The sequence below is a fragment of the Suricata suricatta genome, chromosome 7 (assembly GCF_006229205.1).
Source record: "Suricata suricatta isolate VVHF042 chromosome 7, meerkat_22Aug2017_6uvM2_HiC, whole genome shotgun sequence".
NCBI classification, from domain to species: Eukaryota; Metazoa; Chordata; class Mammalia; order Carnivora; family Herpestidae; genus Suricata; species Suricata suricatta.
The window spans coordinates 127,974,677-127,998,634 of record NC_043706.1 but is presented as its reverse complement, the minus strand read 5'-3'; positions in this window follow the sequence as shown (position 1 = coordinate 127,998,634).

Below are 23,958 nucleotides of genomic sequence, written 5' to 3'. Positions count from 1 at the left end.
TTGTGAATCCAGTCTTTGATGGGTAACTTTTGGGAGAGAAGATCTAATTCTAAGCCCAGCTCTAATGGTGTTTTAAATAGGATTGATGTTTTAGGTCTGATGGCTCACTATGGAATCCTAAGAATTAATTAGCTTTGATAGACAACTTAGTGTAGCCATGTTGCGGCTATTGTTTTTAAATTATAAAAGTAGATTATTACATCCTTAAAAATGGCAAACAGATAAAAAATTCACCCAAATTGGAACCCATTTGTGAAAATTATAATGTAATTATCAACAATCTAATGCATTATTGTAGATATGCCTTTTTTTCTCCCCCTGTAGAAGTAAGTTTTTGTATCACTTTCAGAAGTTAACTGGAATTGAGAATTTCATTTGGCATTTTTAAAATCCATTGTTTTCCCTAGGGTTTGAAAGGCCAGACACATTTTTGGAGGCATAATCAAGCAAAATCATACTTTGGGTGGAGGAAAAGTTTTTACGTCATAGGAATGTATTTACCTGAATTTATTTTGAAGTTAGGCTAAGATTTAACATGTACTTTGTCTTTTCATTGAACCTTTTCCTCTCTAAGAGAATATGTACATTTTCATCTAATCTTTATTATGATTTTAAAGACTGGCTACATATGTTCAGGTTCAACTGATTCGGCTTCCACGGCATGGGGTAGAACGTGCCACAACATTTATTGAAACCTGGGCTCTGGCAATCATTATGCTCCAATTTTCTGCAGGTTGACCAGCAAGGGGCACTAAAGCATAGCAGCTCGTCCCTACTTCCACCCAGCCACAGCCGTTTCACTGAGCAAGTAATTGGGCACAAATCTGGACGCTTTGATCCGGCTACGGCTACTCTACAGTCAGATCAAAACACTGGTGGAGGTGTCTTTGATAGTTTTGGAAGGTATTAATATTTTTGAAATGAGAAAACTTCTGATTGGGGAAAAAAAAGGCAGCAAAACAATTACAAATACTGAATCACTCTTTGCTTTCAAGCCACAATTCTCCTGTCTAGTCCATACTATTAGGTAAACCAGCACAATACTGTCATTGCTTTTCTGTGAACTGCTGCATTTTTTTCCATCCCGAGAACATAATGGCCTAGCCATATAACGAGTTCCTAAAAGGATGGGCTCCTTGATGTTACGGTGACAAGCAATTATTATAGAGGCCTACTGGTCGGTCTTTTTCCCTTCCCTGTAAATTTTGCCTGCCTATTTATTTCCATCAACTACTAGGGATGACTCTCTTATTGTTTCAAATAAAGGATGCAATCTATATGCTAGGCACACATTATGAATAATTCCTTGTCATAACAAGGCAGGAATGTCCTTCAGAGACTGGCACGAAGTTACTGAAGCTGTTTAGTATTTGGTAATGGGCTTTTCTTTTTAATTTTAGCTTTTATCCCTGCTTAATCACCTCTAGGTACTGAAATGCAAAGAATGACAGCATTCAATAATTAGTCCACCAAGTTGGAAGCAAATACCCATTACCCTTTCATGCTAAATCAAAGAAATAGTTTTAGGAAGCCCTGTCCACTTATCCATATTATAGAAATGATGCATGTAAAGGCAATTAATGCAGTATTAACATTCAATTACAGGTCAGAGTATAATATTTTGAGTAAAATTTTATTCATTCTTTTAAACGAGTTTTCTTGTAAGGCTTGGGTGTTTTGGACCTTGCTATTTTCAGCATGTGCGAATTGTATATTAAAACAGATCACACATTTCTCCGCTCACCTCATTAAAGCCCTCTTCCACTCAAATACAATCCAAAGCCTCGAATGACTGATTACTTGAGCGCCCTTAAGGAGTCTTAGCTAGATGATGGAGAGTTGAGAGTACAATTTCTAATATTTTCCCATTTGCCAGCCAGAATTAGGAATTGGAGAAGGTTGCAGAGCACAGGCTTCTTAGGGGCTGAGACAGATAACAAGAGGGCGATGAAAAAGACAGAGCAAGAGAAAGGAAAGACCATGGATGCTTTGTTTTCTAAACATATTAGAGGTGTTTTGTCTTAGTTACGCAAGATGATTTTGGTATGTCCCTCCCACTACCTGGGTCTTCTGTCTGACCCTGGGGAGATGGACACACAGATCATAAAAAACTGGCGTGGTTCGGAGCACGGGGCCTGGAGTTAGTGTGTGGGGTGCGCATTATGGCTGTATGACCTTGAACAATCTACTGCCCTAAGCCTCAGCTAATTCTGTACAGCGAGGACTCTTTCATTCATTTCACAAATACTTATTAAGTGCTCACGATCTGCCAGGCAATATTAAAAACACATGTGGTTGTTCTGAGGCTCAAAAGAGAGAATAAATGCAAAACTCTTAGTGTGGTGGCAATAGATTATGGCTGTTATTATCTATTGAGAATTGACTGTGTGCAGACCAAATGCCGCATACTCGGGGCAATTATTCAACCTCCACCTCAGTTTTCCTCATTTGCAAAGGGAAGTTCTTGTCTCATATGGCTCTTGTGAGTTTTACATGAGGTCATGTATGTACAGTGCTCAGAATACTGCCCAGCATATAATCCATTCTCATTACCTCAGTTTCTCAGAGGGGGAAGTGTTATTGCCACCACTTTGAGGGTGAAATAAGTGAGGCTCAGGGAGATAAGGAAGGTTAGTCACTGTCAAATGGCCAGTAGGCTGCAGATTGGTACCCCTATCTATCTGGACCCAAAGCCCGTCTACACTTTTCCCACTGAACCTTGGTGCTTCCAAACATGAAACGTCCTGTTTGAGATCACACAGTCTGTTTCACAGAAACTCCCTTTTAGTGACTCCTCAGTTTCACCACGTCTGTCAATGCACCCATGGGTGAGCAAGCACGTGCATGTACATACACACACACACGCACACAGACACACATGCATGCACACACACACTCATCAACATGCACGCACACACACATGCACACACAGATGCACTCACACATGTATGCACACATACGCTCACACACATGCACACCCACACACATGAACACACACACGCACACACACAGAGGCTTGCACACACATCTGCACTCTCTGCACTCCACATCCAGTCAGAGCAATGCCTTCTCTCCTCAGGATGATTATACTGCCAGTTATATGTTTAGCAAACTTGCCATTCACTGCTCTAGAACCTGCTTACATTTTTGCTAGGCAATAAGTTAAAAATGTAAATTTAGTTTTTCCGTCTGTGAGCTCTCTCTGAGAGAAAGCTGTCTTGCTGGCTTTCCCGTTCACGCATTCATTCATTCATTCTGTCATCAGTCATTCATCAGTCACCGTGAGCCAGGCCTTGTCCGAGACAAATTCTTAAATTTTTATTATCCACTATGCTTCTCAGTATATAAGTCCTAATTATCGGTCTTGTACAAATTAGCTTAAAAGGACAGAACGTGACAAAAGGCATTGTTTGTTTGCCTCTCTCATCCCCAGGGGTCGTCACTGACTGGCAGCTGAAGATAGTTTTATCAACGCTTCACAGCTTAAAGAAGCACGTTTTCTCATGGTTTCCTTTGTATATCTTCACCTTGGGAAACACACGGCTACAAATTGTACGAAGATGCTTTAGAGCCAAGTGACTCTCCTTCTGGGACTCAGGGGGGTTAGTGACTACCTTAAGAAACTGTCTTTTTGGCTTGATATAATTGAAAATGTTGCAAATGTGCTAAAAAGCACCATTCTACCAGTTGATAATGAATTTGTGGAAAGCTACGTTCCACCATCAAATATAGTCCTTGCTTCTTTAAAACCAACACAAGAAGAGCACCCACCACCCCGCCACGCTGTCCCAGCCCCAATGTACCTAAATCAGGAGGGAATGGATTTTGAGGATCTGTACGTGCATGGCATGAATTCTCAATTTTAATACCCTGAATGAGCGATAAGTTTTGAGACCGCATTTGCTGCCTGTTGTTCGCGGAGCATCCTTTCTTTCTTCTTTTAATAATATTTCAACTTCTCCCTGGGGAAAGGTTTGTCCTGGCTCTTGACTAAAAAAACAAACGAAATGAAACCAAACCAAACATGAAACACCCAAGCAAGAAAATCCCCTTTACTGGCTTCTCTCCCAGTGTTTTGGGACCTTGTGCTGTGACTACTGCTCATTGCTACTCTTACTGGGTTTCTTCCTTAGAGCTTCTTGCTAAGAATGCCCTTGAAGGCCATATTGCTTGAGAGAAAGGCTTCCACTCAGCTCCAGTATTTGGTAATATCGAGAGCTCTGTGAAAGGAATTTTAACTATTTCTGACTTGTATTAATTGTCACTATTTAGGGGTTACCATGAGGTTTCTGCCAAGAATTTGAAAAAAAAAATAAAAGGGATTACCATTGAGAGTTAATTGAAAAATCATTAGATCAGAGAAAAATCATTAAGATCAGTGCCTTAAAAAGAAAGATACATAAAAAGTACCAATCACCATGATCAGAAGAGATGCTACGGTCCCAGAATTTAGTCCCGTCATTGCTGGCATGCGGTAAGGTCGAGGATTTCCCAGGGAGAGAGGAGTCTGGATGGCCAGTGTGACAGGTCAGGACAGCAATGCTTAGTGACCAGCATGAAAGTATGTTCATCATTTAACAACAGGCTGGCAGACGTGGACTTTTTAAGTGAATGGGCCCTGAATCTTCTAAATAAATCTTCACTTTTATACCTAATTTTTTCCCCACAAATGTGTATTGTTTCTTTCAGAGGTCCCACAAAGTTGTATAAACTCTCAGCCCCTACAAAAGCAGGGTTCAGACCCCCTGGTATGGCCACAACTCTGCACATGGTGGCTATCAGCCAGCCAACAGGACAGGACAGCAATGGTGGAAGGGGGTTGGGATGGGCCGGCTTTGGCCATGCCGGTGCTGCCGCCCACCGTCCACTGCAGAGGGCGCTCTTGCTCAAAGTTCTGACTTGTCCCCTCCATCGTGTCCAGTGTATTCACTTTAGGGGATAGATTCATGAGGCTATTGTTATAATTATAGCCTGCTATCATTATTATTTCTTATACATCATAAATGTTTGATCTTTTGTCAAATATTAATTTCTCCTATGTCATGCTTACCAAGAAACCTTCTGATCATAACTTAGCTCCTGCTGTGGTTGCCTATGGTATGCTGGACATTGGACTTAGGATCTAGTTCCTTGGGCAGTTCTATTTCTCAGGAAAAATTAATGAACTGGCATTCTAGTTTACTAGTAATGATTCTAATTACTTGACCAATTACTTGTTACTGAGAAACACTTTATGCTAAGTTATCTGAGCCTATGAAGCTAGATTTTAGACCATGGCAAACTGACTAAAATAAACATCCTGTCTCCAAGGACAGATACTCCACTGTATTGCTCTTGGCCTTCTTCCTTTATTTTCAGCTGCACTTTATTGGAACTGTTTATTTGTCTCCCTAGTAGATTGTAAACTCCTTGAGAACTGGGGCCATCTATATTTCAAATCCTTAGTACAAATGCATGGTACAGATTAAAAACTCAGTAAATATTTACTGAATAGAATACAAAAAAGTGTGCGATACTATGGACACTAGTAAACCAGTAGCGATGCAAACTTTTAGATAAATCTACTAATCATTTAGCCAATATATTTTTTCATTACAAAGTATTCATAAAGCATTAGAGGTTGAAGATCTTTCATCTGTGTGTTTATAAATCATATCAAATATATGGCAACGCTGACCATGGTTGTTACAAAGTAATCCCTTCCTTAAAATATTTTATTTTGTCACTGCAGAACAGTCCCTGTAGTGTGTTATGTCTGTCAGCTCTGTGAATATTCAGGGGCACTGGAAATCATTTTGTTCTTGGCACTAAGAGGGAGTGATGAGAAACTTTATATCAAGAATACAGCAGGGCTGGGATGAATTCCTTTACTGACACAAATGAATGGTACTAATGCTAATCTAGATCATTTCCATCACCCAAGAAATCTACTGTTGGTTTGGAACCTCCCCTCCCCCGCAAAAACACTGTCCTACTATGTTCAGATTTTGAGGCAGAAGTTGAGGGAAGGTAAACAAGTCTAATGGAAATACCCTTTTCAAAAAGAACATCAAGAAGAAAATGAATGAACCGGATGATAAGACAAATGAAAATCAAAAGACTTCTATGTATCCTTCTTTATCTATTCCTGTTAGTTCTCATTTCTAATTCTACTGGCCTATCAACCCCCAAGGATATAAGTGATCTAAGAGAGAGAGGGAGAGGAAGAGTAAGGAAAGGAAGGAGAGAGAGAAAGAAGGAGGGAGCAAACAAGACAAAATAAAGTATGAGTGTATGAGTGTGTGTGTGTGAGTGCGTGCGTGAACACATGCGTGTTAGGGCTAAGCAGATGCTTCAACGCTTAGATATTCTTCTCAAACTTGAAAAAAATCAGAATGAAACACTATCCCTCTAGCGCACGTCTTTCAAAAGAAAAAATATCCTTCCGTTATTATGAGCTGTTGCTGGTCCTGTAACTTGGCTTACTAAAGAACTCTAGCAGAAGACCAACAATAAATATATTTACTGCGGGGTAATTACTCTAAGTTAATAGTATTTCCTTGTCCTGTCTGTTACTTTGGTTCATTGTGCCTCAGTGGTGGGATAGGAAACCTTCCTGTCTCAAGCAGCCATCAGATGGTCTCCATCTTCCTATCACTTGTCAGTGGCAGCATAATGATCAACAGTACCCGTGCTATGCTGTCAAGAAGTGATTTTATTAGCGGCATCTGCAAGCTACCGCTATCATCTTGGCTGCCTCGATGGGGCTGCATTTGGAAGAGTAGCATGCGTTTCAGAATTGTGTTTGTCTTGAGAAAGAGAGAAGTTGATGCTGTTTGTTTTCATAAGCAGAGAGGAAGTTATCAACCCGGCAGATTCTAAAATTCTAAACCTCAGGAGTTTTTAAAATGTTCTCGTTAAGGCCATCAAGCAGCTGTTTCTCTTGGGAGGGCTCCTGGAAGCCAGCTGAGGTGAACATGGGGGAACGGAATGTGGACTTGAAAAAGGAATATGGAGATCCACTTGTAATCACACACACACATACACAGGCATGCATGCACGCACACACATACACACACATGCACGCAGGCCCCAGGCCCCAAAATCTGTGAGCAGCTCATCAGAAACTCTTTTTTCGCACCCCGCCATACAGCCAGGCAAAGCAAGAATTCAGCCTCTCCGCTGTCCAGTGGAGTGACCTTTCTCATGTCACCCTCCAGGGGCCTGTGCTCAGAGGAACCCCGTGGCAACAAGCGCACTGAGATCCAGCTGCCTTTGAAGCCACTGCCTCTAGAAACACAAGCCAGGAGGAAAAACAGCAACGACAGCAGCAGTGGCGGCGGCAGCTCCCTCTCCAAACGGCCGTGTGGCTACATCCACAGTCCACCCTGTTAATGCAAGAGGAGGCCTAGAGCGTGTACCTTAAATGTCGTCGGGCTTGTTCCATACGGTTGTTGGCTTCCTTCCACCAGAGCCCCAGATAGCTCCTCGGCACCCAGGGCCCTGGCCTCCTCTTGCAGTGTATCTTTGACCCTTGAATTACCATCATAACCATCTATAGTAACACAACTGCCTGCCGCAGGGTGTGCGCCTCTATCAGTGCCTGCTTGTGGCGTTCTGTGGTGGTCTCGTTGAGTCTGTGGGAAAGGCCGGGCCCTGCGAATAAGGCTGGTCCCCACTGCAGGGTAAGGAGACACGTTCCAGGGTCGGGCGTGCAGAGAACACATGGGTTCAAGGTCGGGAAACCAGAACTTAGCAGGTGGTCAGACCTGGGCTTCCAGAAGGTTAAGCAGGCTTCCAGGCCTTGCAGGGGAGGAGGGGCAGGTGATCTTGCTGCAGCCAGGGAGGGGGGCAGGTGAGTCAGCTGCACATTGAGGACATGTTTGTCCTTGGTTGTCCTATTCCTTTGCTACGCTTAGTCATTTAGGGAGAGCCTCTGTAAATACCCCAGCGCAGTCTCAGAGAGCTTTGGGGAACTCGGAGGGTGGGCTTGGGTCAGCCACTGAGAGTAGCATCGGGTGGGGGGTGTGTCCCTGAGACCGGCATGGAAGTAACTGGAAAGACCCCACATCATAGCCCAGTCTGTGTCGAAGCCTCCCATGGGGCAAGTATCCCTGCATCCCCTAACTCACAGGATCCATAGGGTTTGATTGAACTAAATGCTGGCTGTCTCCTGACCACTTCTCATCATTTACTCCCATAGTCTTCCTAGGAGCTGATATGCTGATAGAGCCCAACAAAGACTATTATGACTGTTCAGAGAGCTAAAGGCTAAAATCCAGCTTTCTTTTTTTCTTCCCCCTTTTTTTTTTTTTTAATTTTGAGAGAGAAAGGGAGAGTGTGAGCCGGGGAGGAGCAGAGAGAGAGGGCGAGAGAGAATCCCAAGCAGGACTCGGGACTCCATCTCAGGAACCCAGAGACCATGACCTGAGCTGAGATCAAGAGCCAGATGCTCAACTGACTGAGCCCCCAGGAACCCCTAAAATCAAGCTTTAAAGAAGGATTTCAAGTTTTCCAATCACATCCAAGTCTCCCCTATAATCTGCCAGCTGAAACATCTTGTTCGTAGAGATGGCCAGCATACGGGGCTTATGCCCTCAGTAAGGGTTAAAATAGCACATATTGAGAGCCAACACACTAGATAACGCAGGCTTATACCTCAATTGGCCACAGTCCACAGTCCTTAAGGAAGAATTATTTTACCTCTCTGGTTTGGGCTGACTCCTATGAGAAAATAATTATCTTAAAAAGAAAACTGGATTTAGCAGTAGGTGAACCCTTGGCATGTGAGATCTTGACACATCCACAGAATGTAAGAAAAAAGAAAGAGTATAACAAAGAAAAGAGATCAGAGTAAAAGATAGTATGTATTTTTTAGAGTGGCAGCTATCCCTTCTAAAAGTAATACTAATAGGATATTAAGGTCACCCCTTAACCTGTAAACCATCCTGCGAGTGATAAACCCTGTTTCAGTGAAAGTTATAATAAACATCAGGATGTGAGGGACAAGGAAAAGGAAACTCGAAATGGATAGAAACCAACACTTTATTGGGCCTTGAGAAATTAGACTGAATACTGGAAACGAGGCTCTTTGTTAGGGGAGAGATTCTGTGAGCAGTGGGGCATGAAAGTGTTCTCAGGCTAATTCCAAGCTACCAAAGTGCAGAGTCCAAAGACACTCAGAATCTCATAAAATGTCTTGCCAAGAAAAAATGGAACTTTGCCTTCTTGGCTTCGAAAAAGAGGGTTTCCATCCAGGTTCCCACTGGAATGGAGAAGTCATTCACATATTTTCCCACCCTTTTTGGTCTCTCTGAATCACAAAGATTTGATTTTAGTTAGTGATTTACAAAAGAAAAATAGTCCCTTATAATTAGGCCAAAGACCCAAGTTCAGGTAAAAAAAAAAAAAAAAAAAGAAGGTTAGTAAAAAGAGCAGGATATAATGCATAATAATGGAGCAAAAATTATGCACAGAAAATGGTAGTGAATAATACAAAAATGTTAAGGGGAGTTGTCTAATGGAATGAAATAAGCATGTTTTCTATCACGAAGGTGCTTTATTTGACAAATGAATGAAACTTACCGTCCTCCTATTTAAAAAAGATATTAAATCCATAAAGACAAATTTCCATTTTCAACTATCACCTAGCATTACTAGTCAAGCCCTCACCATTTGCTTTTTTAGCAAGAGCCTAGATGACTCTAGTTAATCCTGAATAGTCCTACATTGTTTTTAAGTGCCTACACTTAGAAATAACTAAGGCACCAAGAAACTAACAAAGGCACTCTTCACTGTTTAATTTAATTTTTTCCATTAGATTTGAAGTCATAAACAATTGAAAGGTGGGACACCTGGGTGGCTCAGTCCCTTAAGCAGTAGGCCTCTTCATATTGGCTCAGGTCCTGACCTCGTGGGTCGTGAATTCAAGTACCAAGTCTGGTACCTGCTGGGGATTCTCTCTCCCTCCCTCTCTCTCTGCCTCTCCCCTGCCCCCAAATAAATAAACTTTAAACATTTAAAGTAATAATCCATTATGTGAGGCTCTCGTGATTTTGGACTTAATTTACAGTTTGTCCCAATAAACAGTCCCTGATATTTATTGAAGGCTTATTGTATGTCAATAACTGAGTTGATTCCTATGAATGTATTATTTATGTGAATCCTTACGACAGTTCTGGAAGGTAGATAATGGAATTCGTTCCACAGATAGATGAGAAGCTGGAGGCACAAAGAAGTGAAGTCAACTTCCCAAGGTCACAGAGCAAAGAAGTGGCCGGAAAGGGATTTGAATCCCAGCCATCTGACTCCAGAACCCACACTCTTGACGGTGAACCTTGACTGCTTTGTGAAGCTACAGGGTACCACAGCTTACTCCTCCCTGATGACAATCTGGTGCTCAGAATTGTCTCTTTAAATATTTATGTGGGATATAAATAGTACCCTGAGACTTTACAATGGGCATATTCCTATGAGATTTTTAGGCACGATTCAAGGTGTCTATAAATTTTAAAAGCAGGAGATGCCACTTGTCTAGTAGTTTTCATTTCAAAGAATGTATTTTAGAAAAAGTCTAGAAATGCCATTGCAAAAGGTGTGGCTTAAGAACCAGTGCGTAGGCATGGATTTAGAAGCATTTTGACTGGTGGAGGTCTTAATATGCACACAATTCAGCTCTTCAGCTGGGTTAAGTGACTTACTCAGGGCCCCACAAGTGGCTAACAACAAGGCCAAGATGAAGACACAAGACTCAATTCCTGTTTCGGGCCTCTTCCAACTATTTCTTCATCTTAACCCCGAGAACAGAGAGGAGAGTTCTTTAATAGGGCAACACAATTTCAATGATCACCTAGAATTCTGTGGTTTAGTTCCAGTGGATATTTCCCCCTATGATGGGCTTTAAATATTTTACAGATTTTTTGGAGCTTGCCAAACATAGGCCTGTGGAGACCATGAAATGTTTTGCTTGTAAGAGAGGAAAAGAGATAAATGCAGAGCTTTTAAAAAACGGTGACTGTGCAGGCAGAAATAATGGTATGGGAAATTAAGCTTCATGCCTAGAGGTCTGAAGCTGATAACTTTTCCTGACCCCAGTGGGAAGAGATTTTTCTTTCGTGGGGAGCACAGAGTTTTTGACTCTGCTTTTACCCTTCCTTTGAAGAATATCTCTTCCCCTTATTAGCACAGGGTAGATAGGGTGACTATAAATCCAATCTGGGATATAAATGGAAAATATCTTCCTCTCGATGGTGTTGTAAAGGCTTCTGCTCCAAGTTGGAGAGTTCCTTGAGCTGCCTGAGCCATAGACGCCTGACACCGAGTAATGCCTGTGGTATGAGGGGCCATTCCCCACCAGAGCCTCGGGTGTGGGAAAATATTCTGCAGTGCAGAGAAGGCAGCCCCAACTCTGAAAATGTGATCTCCTTCTTTTGCCAAAGAGCAAGCTATAAGATTCTGGGTTCCATCAGTGTTATTATAACCGTAGGGAAAAAAATGACTTAATTGTAAACCAATGACCTCACACTAATAACCATGGCCTAATCATCTCTAAAGAAAGCTGCCTTCTTCGTTCCTGCCAACTTGCAAATGAAACAAATTACATCGGAACATGATTATATTCATTAGTGATCATTCCATGAAAACAGTGAACATTTGAATTTACCCTGCATTTAACACTGAGACAAGTAGAACTACAGGGCAGCCTCAGGCCAAGGGTTGATCGACACTGTGAGGAGAATGTTCCGTCTCAGCCTAGGAACATACGAGTGTTTCTTTTCAGCAAGACACTGATTCACGGTAGAAAAAGAAAACAAGTCAACAAAAGTACTTCTCAAACCAGAAGTATTTATTTTAGGGCCTTTGAATGATATTTCTCTGATTTAACTCTGTAGTTTTCTGTGGGAAAGAATGACACATAGAAACCAGCCAATTCTCCTTGTGTAACATGTCAATGTCATGGGAGATTGAACTGATGCAGATTCCAGAGAGGCGGCGTGAGCGCTGGTGGCCGGCAAAGCACTGGCTATGGCCTGACCTCAGTTGCCTCCCATGTGCATGGGGAGTCATGTGAGGTCAAGGGCAGGGGTAAGGTTCTCTGGACGTCTAGGCCTGTGCAATTCCTTTTTAGGAGGGAGGCAGAAGAGTGAATAAAGTTGGACAAAGAAAAAAGAAGCACTATTGCAGAATGACAGCATACCCCAAAGTTGTTTATGTTAACCATTTTTGAGCTGATTTCTGTGTCATCCTCGAGAGACTGATTAGCACATTCCCATGTTTACGGATGGAAGACCTAAAAGAGAAAGAACAAGGCTGGCAGTAGAAAGACTTGCTTGCGATTGATTGGCAAGTCAGAGCAGGACCCAGGGTAGCACTCAAAATGTCTGACACCTGCTTTTGAGTTCTGACAATGAAAGGGAGTCCAGCTTTTGGAAAGGAAGAAGGCTAAAAGAGCTAAGCAAGCTTCCCATCTACAGTGGTTCAACTGGTCGGATTTCTTCAAATCTATATCCTAGGTCATAGAGAGCATGGGCCTCGGAGCATTTGGGAGTGTCAGTGTTGAGTCAGCCCTCCCTCTAGTGAAACATCCCAAGGCCCTGTCATGGTGAGAGAGGGTCAGTAGGACCTACCAGAAGGACCATACGATGTTATTATTTCTTTTAGGAAATGCCAACACCCCCAAACTATGTAGCCATTACAAGTTTCTACAGAACAACAACCTCCCCACAGACCAAGTAAATAACTTTCTCATTCAAACAAATATGCTTGGAGTCAGTGAACAAAAAGTCTTGCCTCAGATAATCTGTGAAGCCCCTTAAAGTAGAATCCAGTGATAGTTTAAAGTAATTCTCCCATCCAAGTACTAACCAGGCCCGACCCTGCTCAGCTTCCGAGATCAGACAAGATCGGGCGCGTTCAGGGTGGTATGGCCGTAGTTGAGCTTAAAGTAATTCTAACAACCTTGGTGGAGCCAACCATCTGGCGTGGCAAACTCGGAGACAAGTGAATACTTGGGACTTTGCAGGGTTATACAATTTGTATCTCTGCTTTCACTTGACCTTAACCCTACCAAGCTTCCTGTAATCTGCCTGCAGGTTTGGTTACAGAGGGACAATGTTTTCCACGGTAATTTTTTGAAGCTATTTTTAAGATGGCTCATATTGATTTTTTCCTTTACTAACCTGGTAGTCAGTAGAAGTCAGTAGAAGAGAAATGTATATGGCTGCGATAATGGGGTGGAATATATGTATTAAGCAAATGTGGACTGAGAACCCACTATATGCCAGGCACTTTTCTAGTCCCGGAAGTGGAGCAGTGAGCAAAATTCATAAAAATCCCTTCTTTCATTGAATTTACAAGTGTGTGTGTGTGTGTGTGTGTGTGTGTGTGTGTGTGTGTGTATAATTGAGATACGAATGGGTAAGATATAATGCATAATGGCCAAAATCAGTGGAAAATTTTAAACGGTACTTTAGAAGGCAATAAAGTGCTGTGGAGTCAAACTACCAAAGAAGCAGGGATGCCTGGCTGGCACAGTTGGTAGATTGTGTGACTCTTGATCTTGGAGTTGTGTGTTTGAGCCCCATGTTTGGTGTAGAGGTTGCTTAAAAATAAAATATTTTTTAAAAAAAGGAAAGAGGCGCACATGGGTGGCTCAGTCAGCGAGGCAGCCGAATCCTGATTTTGGCTCAGGTCATGATCTCATGATCCATGGGATCGAGCCCTGTGTTGGGCTCCATTCTGAGAGCATGGAGCCTGCTTGGGATTCTCTCTCTCTCCCAGTCTCTGCTTCTCTTTCTCTCTCAAAATAAATAAAGAAACTTAAAAAAACAAAGAAGAGAAAAAGAGGGTAGGAAGTGTTGAGGTGAGAAGAGATGGATGTAATTTAAATAAAGTAATAACAGAAAGCTCAGTGAAAGGATAATATTTTAGCAAAATCTTAAGAAAAAAAAGTAGCAATCCCTACGGCCATGTAGGGAGGAGGTGTTCAGGCCCAGGGACAGTAAGTAGAGGCTGTCAGCTAGGGCCACCATGATGCCCATTTTTAGGATGTGTTATTCTCACGGTATCCTTATCTATGTCAGTGGGGTCTGCAGGAATTATGTCATGAACAATATGCAGTGGGAAACATGGCAGACCTGTCATGAGGAAGGAGAATTCTGGAAAGAGCAAGGAGGCCAGGAGTAGGGGGAGTCAGAGAGAAAATGGAGGGGCACATATTTTCAGGCTTTTTTGAGTATTTTCAGTAACTATGCTTTAGGTGCTTTTCAGTAACTATGTAGACAAGCGAGTTGACAACACAAAGAAATTTTAGCTCCATTGCTCATGACTACTAAATCACATATTCTAAAAATGCTGGGGGTGTGCCTAGGTCACTTGGGTTTAATAGCAAATAAGTGAGTTGAAATGAAATAAAAGTGAAATGTCTTTGTTTCCATGGTGGTCTTTCAATTCTCTAGCAACCTGCTGAACTTGGGAATGAACGGTGCCATAAGAATCAATACCAGTTATAATGGGAGTTTGTGATATTATCTGGAACATTCAATTCCTTTACAGAGGACAAGAAAACAAGTGGAGTGATGAAGTCCTTAGGCATAGATAATAAGTAAGCTAGTTCCTTCTATGCCACAGGCAAAATTCACATCATGTGTTACATACAGATAGAAAGTAATTTAGAATATGCTAAGACACATAAACAAGAAAGTGAACTACATGACGAAACAAACATTACCTATGGATGGTGATGAATGCGAGCATCAAATCTTGAATCTTGATCATGCTGCCTCTGGGCTGACAGCTATGTCACCCCTGTCTTATTAGCCATTCATTGGTGACCCTCCATTCCGTCCCATTTTGGCCCTACATGAGCTGTGCTCAAAAAAGGCAGATAAAATCTATGGCTTTTCAGCAAGATAATTGGCAAGCTACAGATACTGGCCAGGGTCCACTCATCTGTGTTGGGGCACGCATGTGTCATTGACCCACAGGGCCTTCTGTCTACAGCCTTCCTTGCTCAAACCTCAGCTCTAGCCCCAAACCACCCCATCAGTGAAGAGAATAGAACACACAGACCTTCATAGTCCTTCACACAGGATTCAGGTAGGGGGTGCTGTCTGTCATCTGCTTGTACCTTATCTGCATAGACTGACTCCATCTCTTTCCTCTTGCTTTTTTTGTATGCTTTAAGTCAATTTAATAAATGGTATGATTCCAGCATTTTATCTGTGTGCCTTCCTGTTCCATGACCTTTGGGATATCTTAGGATAATTTCCCCCCACACCACCATTTTATTCCCTTGCCCTTACAATCTAAGTGCAAAGTTCAAGGTGTTAAAAAGTTGTTAATAGGGGCGCCTGGGTGGCTCAGTCGGTTAAGCGTCCAACTTCGGCTCAGGTCATGATCTCACAGTCTGTGGGTTCGAGCCCCATGTTGGGCTCTGTGTGCTGACAGCTAGCTCAGAGCCTAGAACCTGCTTCAGATTCTGTGTCTCCCTCTCTCTCTGCCCCTCCCCTGCTCACTCTCTGTCTCTGTCTCTCAAAATAAAGACAGAAAAAAAAAGAAGTTGCTAATAGTTACTACATTAGGTTATTATTTCCTGAATACTGACATTCATAATGAGTGAACGAAGTCCTTTAGAGTCCTTGTATAGAAAGAAGTAAATTTAAAATATAAAAAGAAGGGAATAAGCTTACTGTGTCTCTGCAAGAATCCTGTACATTTTCATTAATTGTGAGAGACATTTCAAATCTTGATGTTAGCCACCTTGTAAGCTTAAAAATAGAGCATTTAGAAATATCATGTAAAGGAGGAAAATTCAAGGCCATTTTGGAACGAGCAGGGGATCTTCTGAGAGTCAGAGCCTTGGCTCATGAGTTTTCTCCTACTATTTGCATCTATTATTACTACTGATTATAATTGCTAGAAGCATGTTTGTACTGGTTGTTTTGGATCAGTGGGCTGAAATAAGGAGTTGTGGGTTTGACTCATCACAATATATAAGAGTCATCTACAGAGATCCTGGACATGTTATTACAGCTGGAAACTGCTGAACGAGTGTATAACTTAGACTTAAAAAACCAAGCACAAAAACATATTTTAAAAATTATATAGTTTCTAATCAGTTTAGCATGGTCTGTAGAAAATATTCATGCTGAAATTAGTTATTCCTCCATAACTGAGTAGGTCAAAAGGGACAATAAGGGGTTATAGTAACAGAAAATACCTTTTTGATTAGAGACATTTTATTTTTCTGATTTTGTCTTTTCTTTCAATGAGTTGATTACATTTGACCAGATTAAGCATATGATTATATAAGGTCAGCAATCAGGGTCTGTTAATTTACTTACAACTCCTTCCTCCCCCTCTCTCCTACCAATTGCCTTTTAAATTTTTGTTCTTTGCAGAATTGAGTTTGGTTATGTGATTACAATGGACACATAGCGTTATGACACATGTGGCCCTGAGGTGTGGTTCATTCTTTCTGCTAGAAGCCTGCATCTAAATTATACAGCGGCGGTGCTGAGTGAGGGAGATGGAGAACCCATGCATTGTCAGGAGCCGCTGAACACAGTCTCCAAAATGGGTTCTTCTCCTGAGCCAAAAGTAACCCATGGACCCAGCAAGGGTGAATTTTAGAGCATAATTCAGATATTTTCAAAACACTTGAGAAACAGGATTTTCAGGTCCTGCAAGGTTTTCTTATTTGACGTTTGCTCCACTCCAGCTTACCTTCTTCTTGTCCTCACCTTCTCACCCCAGGTTAACTCAGCCAAGACTAGCTGCACCCAGAGTGACATTAAGGGTCATGCCAAACCCTAGCTGCGTGCAGCCAAATACGGATATTCAGTATACACACACAAACATACACAGACATACATACACAGAAATTCAAGCTTACAAACTACTTGAATCCATTAAAAAAAAGATTTGCTAAGTGCTGGGTTTTTGGTTAAGAGATATTAAGAGGATTGCAATGCAGAATGCACATTCCAGAAGAAATAAGTAATTCTTACTGAATCTGGTCTTGCTTTAAAACTGAATTCAGGACCCTTTAATTAACCTAAGTGAGGTTTTCATTTTCATTTTACAGAAAATGTTATTAAGTGAGCTTTGCTCCCTTTCTGGGTGAATCAGATATGTGGAGGGGCATTTAGCTAATTTATATCAAAGTGTAATTAGTTGCTTGATTGCTTTATTTCTCTCTTGTCTATAAGTACCATGAGGGGAAGAACTGGGTCTTGTTCCTCCCTATATGACCAGTAACTGGTACCTAGCACACATGTGATGACATATTTTTAAAAGAATACAGATGGATATCTGGTTAGAAGAATCAAAGGAAGGAAAGAGGGAAAAACAAAGGTGGGGGTCGGCATGTGAGGGGTCCAGCCTGGCTGCAGTGAGGCTTTGGTCTCGGTGTCCAATGGACTGGATTTCAATCTTTTCTGTGCTCCTACTTGTGGCTAATTATTTAACCTCCTAAAGTCTCAGTTTCCTCATCTGAAGTGAATGCTATCTACATCAGATCTTGATTATAAATACCAAATAATAGACTCTCCATGAATACTCTTAGCTGGGTGCCAGGCACAGAGTCCTGCATCTGGAGACATTAACCAAATGCTAGCTTCCTAAGGGGCACTAACTGGAGGAAATTCTAGGCATACAAGCTGCACATTCTGGGTGATGCACAGTAGGGCTGAAGGACACAAAGCTGAGTTCCAGGTCCTCTGATTTTTCCTTCCCTATATTCTTTGGCTCAGAGATTTATTGTTTTCTTTTCATCAGCCATCTCTTGAAGGCCAATCTTGTCTAGTGATCTAAGGCTCAATCCCACATTTTAATTCTTATGCATAGTTGGATGTTCTATTTTACACTTTTTAAAAAATACTTTTTTATATCCTCATGTTTAACATATCTGACAAACCAAGTGAAGAATCCCAAACTAATGTCTTTTCTCAGGTTCCCTTTTTGTTAATTTCACTTTTGTTCTCTTGAAATCCAGGATCAAAGCCCCAGAGTCAGCTATCTCTGACTCACCTAGGAGAGAGGAGTGGTCAAATTATAGTCTCTTGAGCCAGTAGGCTTGAGCCCACTGAACACGGACACTTATCTGTTGTTGAATGGGTGAGCAGACTATTCACATCCACCAGCACCTGCTTCTTTTGTGGACTTTAATTTTTCTATTAGAATATGGGAACATATCTCTCCCCAGTGAAACCTCAAACTTGTCCTTGACAACATACTACTCTTCAATGATTCCACTTGACAAATTAAATAGCTCCCGTTCTCCTTTACATGACCTATCATACTCATCTTTCTTCTTACATCTGTCCCCACAACTTGTTTCCAGATCATACAGGTTAAGAGCATGGACTTCAGTGTCAAACAGAACTGGGTTTGAGGGTGCACTCGGTCACTTTTTAATTGTGTGTCACTGGGCAAGTTATTAAACCTATCTAACAAAAGAGGTAACATCTAACAAAAGAGATAATAGTACTCATTTCATATGGTTTGGGGGAATTAATTGAGATAGTTTCCAGTGATGATGCCTAGATTTTCACTGCTATTCACGCCTGCATATCACAGAGTCATATTATTGCCCATCCAATACTGGAATTTCTTCTACAATATTACTGATGCATATGTCTTCTGGCTTTGGCTTGACATTTTAGGGTCGATCAGAGTATGAGAAAATCTGATTTACTTATGACTAAGTTTAGTGGTTATAAAGTTCATCCTGAAATTAAACTGAGTTCCCCTTTCAGTAATTTTCACCAGCTGGAGTAACAAAGAATTTGCCACAATCATTTTTCCATTACAACAACCTTATCAAATAAATCATCTCTCATGTTTCACTTTTATCTTTCATCTTGCAGATTAAACACCACACATTATTGAAATCTTTCTTTAAACATTCTCTGGCTTGCTTCTCTTTATCAATATCCTTCTTAAAATATGTTATACGAAGCTGATCATGGAAATGAAATAGGCCAAGAATGGGCAAAACAATCTTGAAAAAGAACAAAGTTGAAGGAGTCACATTTCTCTGTTTCAAACTTAGTACAAGGGCACAATAGTCCTGACAGTGAGGTACTGGCATAAGGATAGGGAAATAGATCCAAGAACTAGAATTGAGAGTCCTGAAGTAAACCGTGACATGCGCTGCCAAGTGATTTTTGACAAATGAGGAGAGGATAATCATTCCAACAAATGACATTCAGATAAGTGGATATCCACATGTAACAGAAGTTGGACCCCTTCCCTCACACCATACAGAGAAGTTAACTCAATATGGATCATACACACAAACCTAAAAGTAAAAGCTATCAAACTCCTAGAAGAAAACATAAAAGTAAATCATTATGATCTTGGATTAGGAAATAGTTTCTTAGATAGGACACCCAAAGCACAAAAAACAATAGTTAGACTTCATGAAATTAAAAGCCTTTGTGTTGTAAACTGTATAAACAAGAAAGTGAAAAGATAACCCACAGATGGGAGAAAATATTTTTAAATCATATATCTGACATAAGACTTATATTCAGAATATATACAAAACTGATAAAACCCGATAATAAAAAGATAAATAACCGAATTAAAAATGGGCAAAAGATTCAGGTAGATATTATTCTAAGAAATAAATACAAATGGACAATAAGCACATGAAAAGATGCACAACATCATTGTCATTAAGGAAATGCAAATCAAGACCAAATGAGGTACCACTCCACACTTATTAGGATGGCTATAATAAAAAAAAAAAAGACAATAACAAGTGTTGAAAAAGCCTATGGACAAAACTTGATACATTGCTGGTAGGAATGTAAAATGGCACAGCAACTTTGGAAAACCATTTGACAGTTCCTTAAAATGTTAAACATGGAGTTATGATGTGATATAACAGTTCCATCTCTAGGTACATACCCAAAAGAAATGAAACATAAAAGCACAAAAACCTGAATGTGGACCATTATTCAATTGTTTTGCTAAATGGCAAAAACAGCACAAAGTCCATCAACTGAAAAATGGATACATTTGGTATGGCGTATTCATACCAGGGGACTATTACTCAACAATAAAAAAAAATGAAATGCTGATACGTGGTACAAACGGGATGAAATCTCCAAGGATTGCGATAAGTGAAAAAAATCTAGTCACAAAAAAAGCCCATACTATATGGTTACATTTATATGACATGGCTAGAGCAAGCAAATCTGTAAAGATGGAATGTAAATGAGAGGCTGCTCAGGGCGGAGGGAATGGGGCTGGCAGTTGAGGGGAACAGACAATGACTGCTAATGCTTACAGAGTCTCTTTTAGGGGTGATGAATATGCTGTACAAATAAAATTAGGTTGTGGAGCGGTACCTGGGTGGCTCAGTTGGTTAAGCGTCCAACTTTAGCTCAGGTCATGATCTCATGGTTTGTGAGTTCGAGCCCTGTGTTGGCTCTGTGCTGACAGCTCAGAGCCTGGAGCCTGCTTCAAATTTTGTGTCTCCCTCTCTCTCTCTGCCTTTCCCCTCCTCATGTTCTATGTCTCAAAAATAAATAAAAAAACAAAAAAAATATTAGGTTGTGGTGCCAGTTGCATGGCTCTGTGAATATACTAGAAAACATTGATGTATACACTTCAAATGGGTGAACTATACGGTATATTAATTGTATCTTAATAAAGCTATTAAAAAACGTATGGTGCAAGTTTAGCACAAAACTGCTGGGATCTCACCAGTATTTGTGCACTGGGATTACTTGTGATTTTTGAGACCTAAGCTTTATTTTACATTTTTACATGTAACAGCACTACATTGTAATTTGTATTTGTTCATCTCTATCATAAACTGTATGTCCCTAGGGACAGGGTTTGATTGCTTGTATGCTTGTTTGTTTATAAATGTTTATTTTTGAGAGAGAGAGAGAGAAAGAGAGAGAGAAGAGAGAATGGAGGAGGGGCAGAGAAGGAGACAGAGGATCTGAAGCAGGTTTTGCGCTGACAACAGAGAGACTGATGTGGGACTTGAACTTGACCATGAAACCATAACCTGAGCTGAAATTGGATGCTCAACCAACTGATCCACTCAGGTGCCCCTGACATGGATTATTTTTATTAATTTTTATACCTCAATTTTGTTGCTAGTCTATTGTCCAGAGTACTTATAAATTGTTATGTTGAATATATAAATTTTGGGCTAAATTTGTGTATCTTGCATTAGGTTTAGGGTAGACATTTCACATATAATCAACCAATCCTCTTCAAGTCTTTTATATGGATTGTTGTTAAGTCAGGGCAATTTTATCTTATGCTTTGGCAATAATTTTTTTGAATTATAGTTAAGAGCTTTACATTTATTTTTAGATTTGATCTTCTTAGATATCATCATTCTAGCCAGTTAAGATTTTCTTAGACCTTCAATCCCTATCAAAGTAACACCAGCATCCTTCACAAAGCTAGAACAAACAATCCTTAAATTTGTAGGGAACCAGAAAAGACACCGAATAGACAAAGCAATCTTGAAAAAGAAAACCAAACCTGGAGACATAACAATCTCAGACTTCAAGCTGTATTACAAAGCTGTAATCATCAAGACAGTATGGTACCAGCACAAAAAGAGACATTCAGATCAATGGAACAGAATACAGAACCCAGAAATGGACCCACAAATGTATGGCCAACTAATCTTTGACAAAGCAGGAAAGACTATCCAATGGAATAAAGATAGTCTCTTCAGCAAATGGTGCTGGGAAAACTGAACAGTGACATGCAGCAAAATGAACCTGGGCCACTTCTTACACGATACACAAAAATAAAGTAAAAATGGATGAAAGATCTAAATGTAGGACAGGAAGCCATCAAAATCTTAGGGGAGAAAGCAGGCAAAAACCTCTTTGACCTCAGCTGCAGCAACTTCTTACTCAACACATCTCTGGAGGCAATGGAAATAAAAGCAAAAATTGACTACTGGACCTCATCAGAATAAAAAGCTTCTGCACAGCAAAGGAAACAACCAGTAAAACTAAAAGGCAACTGATGAAATGGGAGAAGATATTTGCAAATGACACATTAGATAAAGGGTTAGTATCCAAAATCTATAAAGAATTTATCAAACTCAACATCCCCAAAACAAATAATCTAGTGAAGAAATAGGCAAAAGACATGAATAGATACTTCTCCAAAGAAGACATCCAGATGGCCAACTGACACATGAGAAAATGTTCAACATCACTGGTCATCAGGGAAATACAAATCAAAACCACAGTGAGATACCACCTCACGTCAGTCAGAATGGCTAACATTAACAACTCAGGAAACAACAGCTGTTGGTGAGGATGCACAGAAAGAGGATCTCTTTTGCACTGCTGGGGGGAATGCAAACTGGTGCAGCCACTCTGGAAAACCGTATGGAGAGTCCTCAAAAAATTAAAAATAGAACTCCCCTATGACCCAGCAATTGCATTACTAAGGTACCTTTCTAAGGGATACAAGTATGCTGTTTCGAAGGGGCACATGCATCCCAATGTTTATAGCAGTGCTATTGACAACAGCCAATGTATGGAAAGAGCCCAAATGTCCATCACTGGATGAATGGATAAAGAAGATGTGGTACACACACACACACACACACACAGAGACTTGTAACGGAGTATTACTTGGCAATCAAAAAGAATAAAATCTTGCCATTTGCAAGATGGAACTAGAGGGTGTTATGCTAAGCAAAATTCGTCAGAGAAAGACAAATATATGACTTCACTCATATGAGGAGTTTAAGATACAAAACAGATAAACATAAGGGAAAGGAAGCTAAAAATAATATAAAAGGAGGGGGACAAAACATAAGAGACTCTTAACTATAGAGAACAGAGGGCTTTGGAGGAGTTGTGGGGGGGATGGGCTAAATGGAGAAGAGGCATTAAGGAATCTATTCCCGAAATCACTGTTGCACTATCTATGCTAACTAACTTGGATATAAATTTAAAAAGTAAGTAAAAAGATTTTCTTAGGTCTTCTACCCATTATCTAGTCTTTATTTTTATCTTTGTATCAGAGACAAATCTGAATAAATACACTAATTATTAAACACTTTATTTTTATCTTTGTATCAGAGACAAATCTGAATAAATACACTAATTATTAAACACTTATTATTAAAGACTTAGAGGTCTTTTTTCCAAGATGCTGATAATAACATTGAATAGGAGAAAGCCAAATCAAAGAGTGGTGGAACACCACTCACTCACTTGAAGACAGACTTGGTTAATGGCTCTACTTACCTATACTCTGAGTTGGTCCAGTGGCTGAAATGTCTTTGGCAATGCCCTTTATCTGCCACTCATAGTCCATCTGACAAGCTCAGATCTAATGCCATTTCTTTCACAGATCACTGTCTGATCACCTCAGCTAGAATCTCCCTCGCCATCTATTTATTTGAACTACTTTTACAATAATCTCATACTACCTTGAATTATAATTGTTCAATTATAATTGTGTGTCTCAGCATGTTTTAGAACATAAGAAACTTAAAAGGAGGAATTGTGGTTTCTCTGATACTTTTACCTCTTAGAATTTAAGAACACTTCATAAGCTTTATAAACATTATAAACAACATTAAATATCAGATGCTACTAAAATACTATTAAATCTCACACCTTCAATGGTTATATATATTTAGAATTATATATATAATTCTTTTTTTAAAAGCTTATTTATTTACGTTGAGAGAGGGAGAGTGTGCAAGTGGCGAAGGAACAGAGAGAGAGGGAGAACGGGAGTCTCTAGAGCAACTCCGTGCTGTCAGCACAGAGCCCAACACGGGGCTCAAACTCATGAACCATGAGATCATGACCTGAGCCAAAATCAAAAGTTGACTCTTCACCCACTGAGCCACCCAGGCACCCTAGATTTATATTTATAATTCTGAAATAAATTGAAATAGTTCATATCAAAAACTCTGCTAGAGTAGGTACCTTTCCCCAATCTTCTTCAATTATTCAT